This window comes from Apodemus sylvaticus, chromosome 1 (genome assembly GCF_947179515.1).
Source record: "Apodemus sylvaticus chromosome 1, mApoSyl1.1, whole genome shotgun sequence".
NCBI classification, from domain to species: Eukaryota; Metazoa; Chordata; class Mammalia; order Rodentia; family Muridae; genus Apodemus; species Apodemus sylvaticus.
Window position 1 is genome coordinate 198,572,766 of NC_067472.1, and position 8,875 is coordinate 198,581,640.

At 40.1% G+C, this 8,875-nt stretch overlaps 1 pseudogene; it reads left to right on the plus strand.

Annotated features, from left to right (window-relative positions):
• Positions 1–7,077: 7,077 nt before the first annotated feature.
• Positions 7,078–8,031, plus strand: LOC127684334 (vomeronasal type-1 receptor 1-like; annotated as a pseudogene).
• The last annotated feature ends 844 nt before the right edge of the window (positions 8,032–8,875 follow it).

Sequence of the window (8,875 nt, forward strand, 5' to 3'; positions counted from 1 at the left end):
CAGGGTAGAAAAACAGGTCATGTAACAAAATGACTGGATTATAGAGTAAAGGGCATCTGGAGGCAGGTGTGGCCTAGTTATAAATTCCCGATGAAATACTCTTTAGGCTATACTTACACAATTTAATTCCTGGTTTAAAAAAATAAATGTAATAATTATTTAAAATATTTATCTTTGGGCCTGAAGAGCTAGCCCAGTAGTTAAGGGCATTTGTTGTTCGTGTACAGGACTGGATTCAGTTTTCAGTACCCAAATGGCAGTTCACAACCACCTGTAACTGAAGTTCCAGGAAATCCAACACCTCCTGGTCTCCTCAGGCACCTGCACACACATGGAACACACACACACACACACACACACACACACACGCAGATAAACACTCTTTCACAAAAGGATAGAAAAAATTAAAAAAAAAAGAAAAGAATAAAACCCCAGGGACTTTAGTGCTCTGAGAGTTTGGTTCAACTTTTTAGAACCCAAACTTCCAGGACATTTTGAGTATAGCAGAAGCATCTATAAGGTCTAAAGCCTGTTTGCTTACACAGACAAGTGTGTTCATTTAGAAAACTATGTTGCAACAGTCATCTGAAGGCTGGATTCAGATATAGCAAAACAGGCATTCAAGCTACTCCACCACTGGCAAAGGTCTTACGCTGAGTTTCAGTCAGATTCCCAGTCCCCTCAACTGAGATCTGAGATCTTGTCACTAATTCCATAATATGATTCAACCTGAAACACACACACACACACACACACACACACACACACACACACCACATCCACAGTGAAGAGCAGATAGAAAATGCATAATGCTCCAAAATGGCATTATTTGTACAGAAGTTTTGACCCCTTCTCCCTCACGTCCCTCTTGACCTGCCTCCAGAATATTTTTTTTTCTTTTTTCACATTTGCAAGACAGAGTCTCTCTGTGTAGCATTGACTGTCTTGGAACTAGCTTTGTAAACCATCCTGGCCTCAAACTCACAGAGATGCACCCATCTCTGCTTCTTGAGTGCTGGGAATAAAGGCGTGCACCATCACCTCCCAACTCAGAATATTCTTATGACGTGTAACATCTTAAGACACTCTTAGGAAAATAAAATATATTCCTGATGTCTCCAGCCTTGGAAATGTTTCTGCATTACATAATACAAGTTTTTCTGAACCTCTCCACAGAAGAAACTATGACAGGCACATCAGGATATTAAATTATTGCCTGGTTTTGACTTTTAGAACTAAGTTATTCCACTCATTAAATACGACATTATAAGTCTTTGCACAAAGCCAGGCACCTAGTTGTCCTTTGGAAATTACGAGATAAGTAACTGTATTCCAGAAGACAAGTGCAGGGACCAGGAAAATGGCTCAGTGGTTAAGAGCACTTGCTTCTCTTAGTGAGGGCCAATGTTCAGTTCACAGCACCAACAGCAACCAGGCATGTTTGTGAGGCACTTCCTTACATACAACCTTTCAAACATACACACGTGCACGCACATGCACACACACACACACATACATAATATACACATATATACCCCTACACTTATATGCATGCATACATGTATCTATACTATGTATGTATATGTATGTATGTATATGTGTGTGTGTGTGTGTGTGTGTGTGTGTGTGTACACAGCTTAGCCAAAAAGGACAGATTCATAACCCTGTGATAAGATTAGGATAAGATGCATTGTTAGTGGGCATGTCTGCAGATTCATTGTACCTGAGAGAGAGAATTCCCACAACTGTTAGCAGACAAAGTAGATGATTTAATATCATACACACTTAGCCTTTTAGTCTCTGCTAAGGAGATGAACATTTCTTCTCATTTAAGAATTTTTATTTTTATTTTTTGGGATAATTTCATATATGAGTACTACATTTACATCATTTGTAGTCCTGCCTGTTCTTCCTTCATATCTCTCTCTCTCTCTCTCTCTCTCTCTCTCTCTCTCTCTCTCTCTCTCTCTCATTCTTTCTTTCCCTCCCTCCTTCCCTCCCCCTCTCTCTAACTCATGACTTCTCTAATTATTACTATTTCATATATGTATAAAGTCAAGTCAAATTGTTGGTAGGTTCCATGCTTGGTGAGAGTCTATTGCTTATAGATAGCACTTTCTGGATGTGTCCCCATGAGATAAAGTCATATTCTAACTCATATTCTCTTCTATGAGACCATTAATTCTATTCCACATGATGACACCTTGGGACTGACACGCTGAAGGCACAGCAACATTCTCATGAGATTATAAAGATATTGAAAGATTGCTCTCACCTAGTGGTGTGCTAAGCACCGCATATTGAAAAGATGGTTTGTGGCTTTGGGAGATGTTGGTACAAAAACCTAGTGCACTAACAGGTTCATAAAAGCATACAGCTATGCATCTGGTATGTGACAGATAATATTTGATTATGATAACCAAATGACTATTTTGCTTGCTGATGCGTTCACTGTACTTACCTTGTTATTTGAGTAAATACTTCCATTTATCTAAGAAGTTTATTGCAAATCAACCTGCTGCATTTCACCAGCAGAAGCTGCATGATTAACTGGGTCTTCACACCCAAAGGCCACGTTGGGTGAGAATCTCATGCATTTTTAGCATGCTACCACATTCACAAAGTCATGAAATCATCAAATGGTGCGTATCTTAAAACATGTCCCCATCATTAAATTGGGTTTTCAATTTCTTTTTTTTTAATTTATTTTCTATATTCTTTGTTTACATTCCAAATGCTTTCCCCTTTCCCGGTTCCCCCCTCCCCATAAGTCCCATAAACCTTCTTCTCTCCACACATCCCCCAATCACCTCCCTCCCACTTCTCTATCCTGTAGGTACTCCCCTACATTGCTGGATTAAGCCTTTCCAGGACCAGGGCCCTCTCATTCCTTCTTCTTGGAAATCATTTGATATGCTAATTGTGTCTTGAGTATTCAGAGCTTCTGGGCTAATTAATATCCACTTATCAGAGATTGCATTCCATGTGTATTCTTTTGTGATTGGGTTACCTCACTTAGGATGATATTTTCCAGTTCCAACCGTTTGCCTAAAAATTTCATGAATTCATTGTTTTTAATTGCTGAGTAGTATTCCATTGTGTAAATATACCACATTTTCTGTATCCATTCCTCCATTGAGGGACATCTGGGCTTCAATTTCAACATCTGCATTTTGAGAGGACAGAAACATTTAGATAATATCAAATAGGTATTTCATAAAAGTTGTATACATCTGTTAATAGCAGCTATATTCATTGTAACCAATAAATAGAGGGAGACAAATCATTGTGTAATCTTATGTGTTGAGATATGTATGACTCGCATGAATATTACATGCAAGTAATATTCATATTACTGGGAGTAGCCACAAATATGATTCCATTTTTGTAACTCTTTTCATGCATATGGGTAAGCTTTTTCATATACAATTTTAAGCTTTTTAAGTTTTGTTTGAAATATCTGTTGGTCAAAGAGATGCCTCCTTACCATGCAGTTTTAGTGGAAGTCTTCCTTTATTTTTTCCTCACCCACTCCCACAGTCTGGCACAAGTCTCTTCTGTAAATCACTTCCTATCCTGCATCATATTAGTTTTTTTATATGCTTGGCTATAATATTAACAAGATAGGAGCAACTCTTTGCCAATCTACTTTTAATTCTAAAATTACACTTATTGATTGCCTTATTCATTTAATCAGTTTGTGTGTGTGCCTGTGTGCACTTGTGTGTGTGTGCACATGTGTATGCGTGTGTGTATGTGTATGTACATACACATGTATACACCTACAATATGTGTGAGGCCAAGGAACAATATGAGGAGTCATGTTTTCCTTTCCAAACTGTCAGTCATGGGGGATAAAACTCAAGCGATAGGGCCTGGCAGCAATGCTTTCACCCAGTAAGCCATTTCTGTGCCCCCCCCCATTTCATAGTGCATCCCATACACTATGAATATCATGCAATGCACACTAACGTCTGTGAATGGTAGTTTTCCCAAATTCACTTCTGAGAGTCAGATCAGCCCAACCCTTGTCTATGAACACAGTCAGACCCAGCAGCTCACGGCTGCCCACCCCACTCCACCTTCCCTCTTTTAGGTCTGAATGATATAAACTTCTCAGGACTGACAAATAATCACACATGAGTAGTAAAGACCTCAAGGTGACAAGATTCACAGCCAAGCTTGTTCCCACTTCCTAGCCTTCAGTGCCTTCATATACCTCACCAGTTCCACCTGGTGTTCTGAGCCATCTCAGATGGTGGTTTTCTCTGTATCCCCTGCCTGGGCCTGAACTGTCACTAGTGCTCTAATGCTTTCAGGAATTTGAACACAGTGCAGGTGTTTCTCTGAGATGATTTCTAGTCTCCATGTAGAACACTGTCACTGCACTGAAGGGTAAAATGATAATCACTTCACGGCAGGACGACCACAGGGTGTGTCAAGTCTTTTTCTCAGGGGAGAAATGCCCCCCAGTGCTCCCGCTCTGAGTGTGACTGAGGTGGCTACTGCCCCAGTGAATATGGCTTGGTAAGCTGCCCCCTCCTTTTCTGATAGATTTTTTTCTCTAAAAATCTTTAAGGCATAGCATGAATATACAAACTTGTTTAAAAATAGGCTCTAACCATTGTCCAGAATTAGCCAGGAACTATTGGGTTTAAATGGTCTACTTTGTTCAACCTGAAAGTGTGCCAGGATTGACATGAGATTTTTAAGCCTGTGGGAGCATACTATTCTTAGCTGGATTTGTGCTGAACATTTTCTGTAAAAGCCACCCATCCACACGTGCCCTGTTTCTTTCTTCCTGCTCTGCTAAGTAAGATGAATCTAATGACACAACTGATCCCATTAGAATAGAAACTTCCAAAGACCTACATGGTCCAGGTAAAGACACCTTTTCAAAAATGTAATAAGAATGTCATTGACTCTTCACGAAGAAATGTGCAGGATTCTGGGGCGTGATGAATTACAATCTGTACATACATTACCTGTGGCTCTATCATGTGACCAAATTGATAGAGCCTCGATAGAAACATTTGTGTATCTGTTTGAAGCATTTCAACTTTTAGCATTTTCTTCACTTACTGCACCTGGAATTTTATCTAGATTTTTGTGTTTTCCAAAATTTAATATGAGTTATTTAACTTCTTATAATGCAATACCATTAATTTTTAAACAAATTTTTGTTACAAAAAGAGATACAATTCTTGTTTTGATGGATCCTAATTTTAATTTTCAGGAAAATCATTATATCTTAGATTGGGGTTCTTCTATTACTGATTTGAGCTGGTATTGTTTATGATGAGACAGGTTCTCAAAATGTGGCTCTGCATGGCCTGAAACACGCTGTGTGGATCAGGCCCAACCTGAGCTGGTGTATATCTTCTGCCTCTGCCCGAGGGATGCTAGAAGTAGAGGTGGATTCCTCCCACCTGGTCACTTTAATAATATAATGTACATATGTAACATCATATTGTACCATACACCTATTGCATATTAAATTTCATGAACTGATTTTATTCTACTTTAAATAATGCCACCTAACTTCTGTAACTTTGACTCATACAAAAGATGAACTTACTATACATAGGAGACCATAAACACTTAGCAAAGATAGAGTTCTGCTACCAAGAGAAATCTTGATTTTCCTCACTATTTGGTTCATAAAGGCCAGATTCTTCATCATCACCATCACCATCACCATCATCATCATCATCATCATATTATTATTATTGTTGTTGTTGTTGTTGCCGTTAATCATTCCATTTGTTTACATTTCAGATGTTATCCCACTTCCCAGTTACCCCTCCACAAGGCCCCATATCCCACAACCTCCCTCTCCTCCCTCTCCTCTGCCTCCATGAGGGAGCTCTTCCACCCACCCACCCACCCACCCACCCTCAGCTCCAGAGACACAGGTAGCAGAGTATGGCCTTGTCTGACATCAATGGGAGGAAATGCCAGTTTCTTGACTTTGCTTTTGTTATGCAGTGTTTGATGGTGTTCTTTCTGATAAGGAGTATTGAACCAAGTGCTCCATTACTGAAGAATATCCCAGCCCTGGGTTTGCTTTAATAGTAGCAAATGAGTGTGTGAGTGTGTACATGTGTGTGTGTGTGTATTACACATACATACACACACATGTATAATACATATATACATATATTAATTTCTTTTAATAGACTTCAAGTCTTTGCCATTGGGATTCCTCTGTGCTAAGTTTCCATCCACACATGTACTTTGTGCCTCTTTTTGTTTCTGTGCACAGAGTCTGAATACATTCCTTAGATGTACAGATGGCTTTTTTAATTTGTCAGGACCCTCAGAGTGCTTTTGGTAAGATTGGTATTTAAGCTGGGTGAGGTGGCCCACACTTGTATTCTCAGCATTCAGGAGGTAGAGCTGAAGACTGCTCAGTAACTTGGGCCAGCCAAGGCAATGGAGTAGGACCTGATCTCAGAATCCAAAAACCAAAAGAAAAGGCTTGTAAAAACTATATGTAGATTATGCATATAGGACGTATAACACATACTTGTGAAATCATTTACAATACAATCACCTAACATTTACAAGCAAAGGTTTGTAAAAACTATGAACGTAGATTATACATATAGGACGTATAATACACACTTGTGAAATCATTTACAATCACCTAACATTTTGTGTGTATTTTATTTCATTGTTGAATTCTGTGGAATTGTGCTAAACAAATCTGCTTAAACTCAATGTAAACAATACCTCACTGCTAGATGAATGATTTCTGCAATAAGGTGCCTGCCTCTGCCTACCACATGCGGGAATTGAGTAGGAGGCTGGATGATTAAAGGCACAAGAAAAACAGCAGAATATGGGGTCGGGCTCTCCACACTCAAGGTTTCCTCTCTCCTTCCCAGTGATGGTTTTCCTCCAGCAAGGTATCATTTCCTAAAGGATCATAATGTCATAAACAGTGCCATCGACTGTGAAGAAACTATTCAAATACCATAAGTGTCTGGAGTTTTTTTCATTCAAACCACTGTAACAACCCATCCCTGTATTTCTCTGGTTCAAATAAAGGAAGCTCACAGCCCTCTCATAAAAATGGATGCATTAGTTTCCATTAATTTAAACTGGGGAATGATGTTCGTCATTCAGACCACTGTTGGAATCTTTGGCAATTCCTTCCTCTTTCATCTGCATGACTTCCTGGTTTTCACTGCACAAGTGATGAGACCCACAAACTTGATTCTCAATCAGCTCATCACAGCAAACAACCTGGTTCTTCTCTCCAAAGGGATCCCTCAGACAGTGGCCACTTTTGGGTTGACATCATTTCTGGTGGATGCTGAGTGCAATCTTATCCTCTGTTTGTACAGAGTGGCCAGAGGGGTCTCCCTCAGCACCACCTCCCTTCTCAGTGGCTTTCAGGCCATTAAGCTTCACCCCAATACTTCTGGGTGGCTGAGCCTCAGAATTAGATCCTCAAAGTGGATTGGCACCTGCTGTTTCCTTTGCTGGATCCTGCACCTCATGCTCAATGTCCATGTAACCAAGATTGCACATGCCCCACAGAACAGTAAAAATCTGACTGCCAAAGGAATCCACAGATACTGTTCCTCCACCATGCCTGAGAGAATGGGTTTCTTACTAGCAGGAGTGATTTTATCCCTAAGTGATATTATGTGTCTGGTCATCATGGCCTGGGCCAGTGGCTCCATGGCCCTTGTCTTATATAAGCACAAGCAGCGAGTTCAGTATATCTGTAGCCACAGCCTGTCCCCAAAGCCTGCCCATGAGGGCAGAGCCACATGAACCATCCTGATCCTAGCGACCACATTTCTCTTCTTTAACTCTCTCTCTTCCATTTTATCACTTTGGATAACCCAGAGTGTGAACCCGAGCCACTGGCAGCTGACCATGTCTGTGCTGATGTCCTTGGCCTTTCCAACACTTAGTCCCACTGTGTTGAATTTCACCCATACTGATGCCCCTCTATTCTGTGCTGTCTTTTGGTCAAAGAAAATGAACAGTCCAACTATGGTCTCTGACTTTTAAGTTTCCTCCAGGACACGTCCTCTTATATAATTTCCCCCCAAGATCTTACATGCTTATTGTCATGGTTCTTAATTTGTAAAAGTTTGGGATTTAGCATTCAATAAACATGGCAGTTATTTCTTTACAATGTTTATTAGATTCCCAAAAAAAATGAAGATGGGTCTCCTATCAAAAAAACATGTAGACTAACTGCATATCTTTACCTGTCCTTTAATTTATCCAGACCCAGTCTCCTAGTCCTATCCCAGATCAGCAGTAGAACACTTATAGAAGTATGTGCCAATCTCTTGCAGATCCCACAATTATTCCCCTCAGAATCCCCTTCCTTCCACTTGTTGATTTGTTCCTGCCCTCAGGGAAGCAGATATTTTGATGAAGATCTGCACCTCTCCTTCTGCTCCTCCAGATCCAATTCCTCAGTCTCATCATCACAATTTAGCAGAACACCTGCTGCAGTCTCTCTTTCCTCTCTGACCCAATCTCCAAGAGATCAGAAAGATTTTCTTCTCCACCCTTCCTTCCTCCATCCCATCCTATTATCCCTGCCTCATACAGAAGCATCCAAAGCCTGAACAATAAGAGACACCGGAGATCTCAAGATTCCCAATTTCAAAGTTATAGCCATAAAAACAGCATGGGACTGTCATAAAACAGACACATTAACAGGTAAGATCAAGGACATCCTACTTGATTAGGATAAATGGTTGTTTTGACGTGTTCTCGGATTCCATTTGCAAGAATTTTATTGAATATTTTTGCATCAATATTCATTAGAGAAATGGGTCTGAAGTTCTCTTTCTTTGTTGGGTCTTTGTGTGGTTCAGGTATCAGTATAACTGTGGCT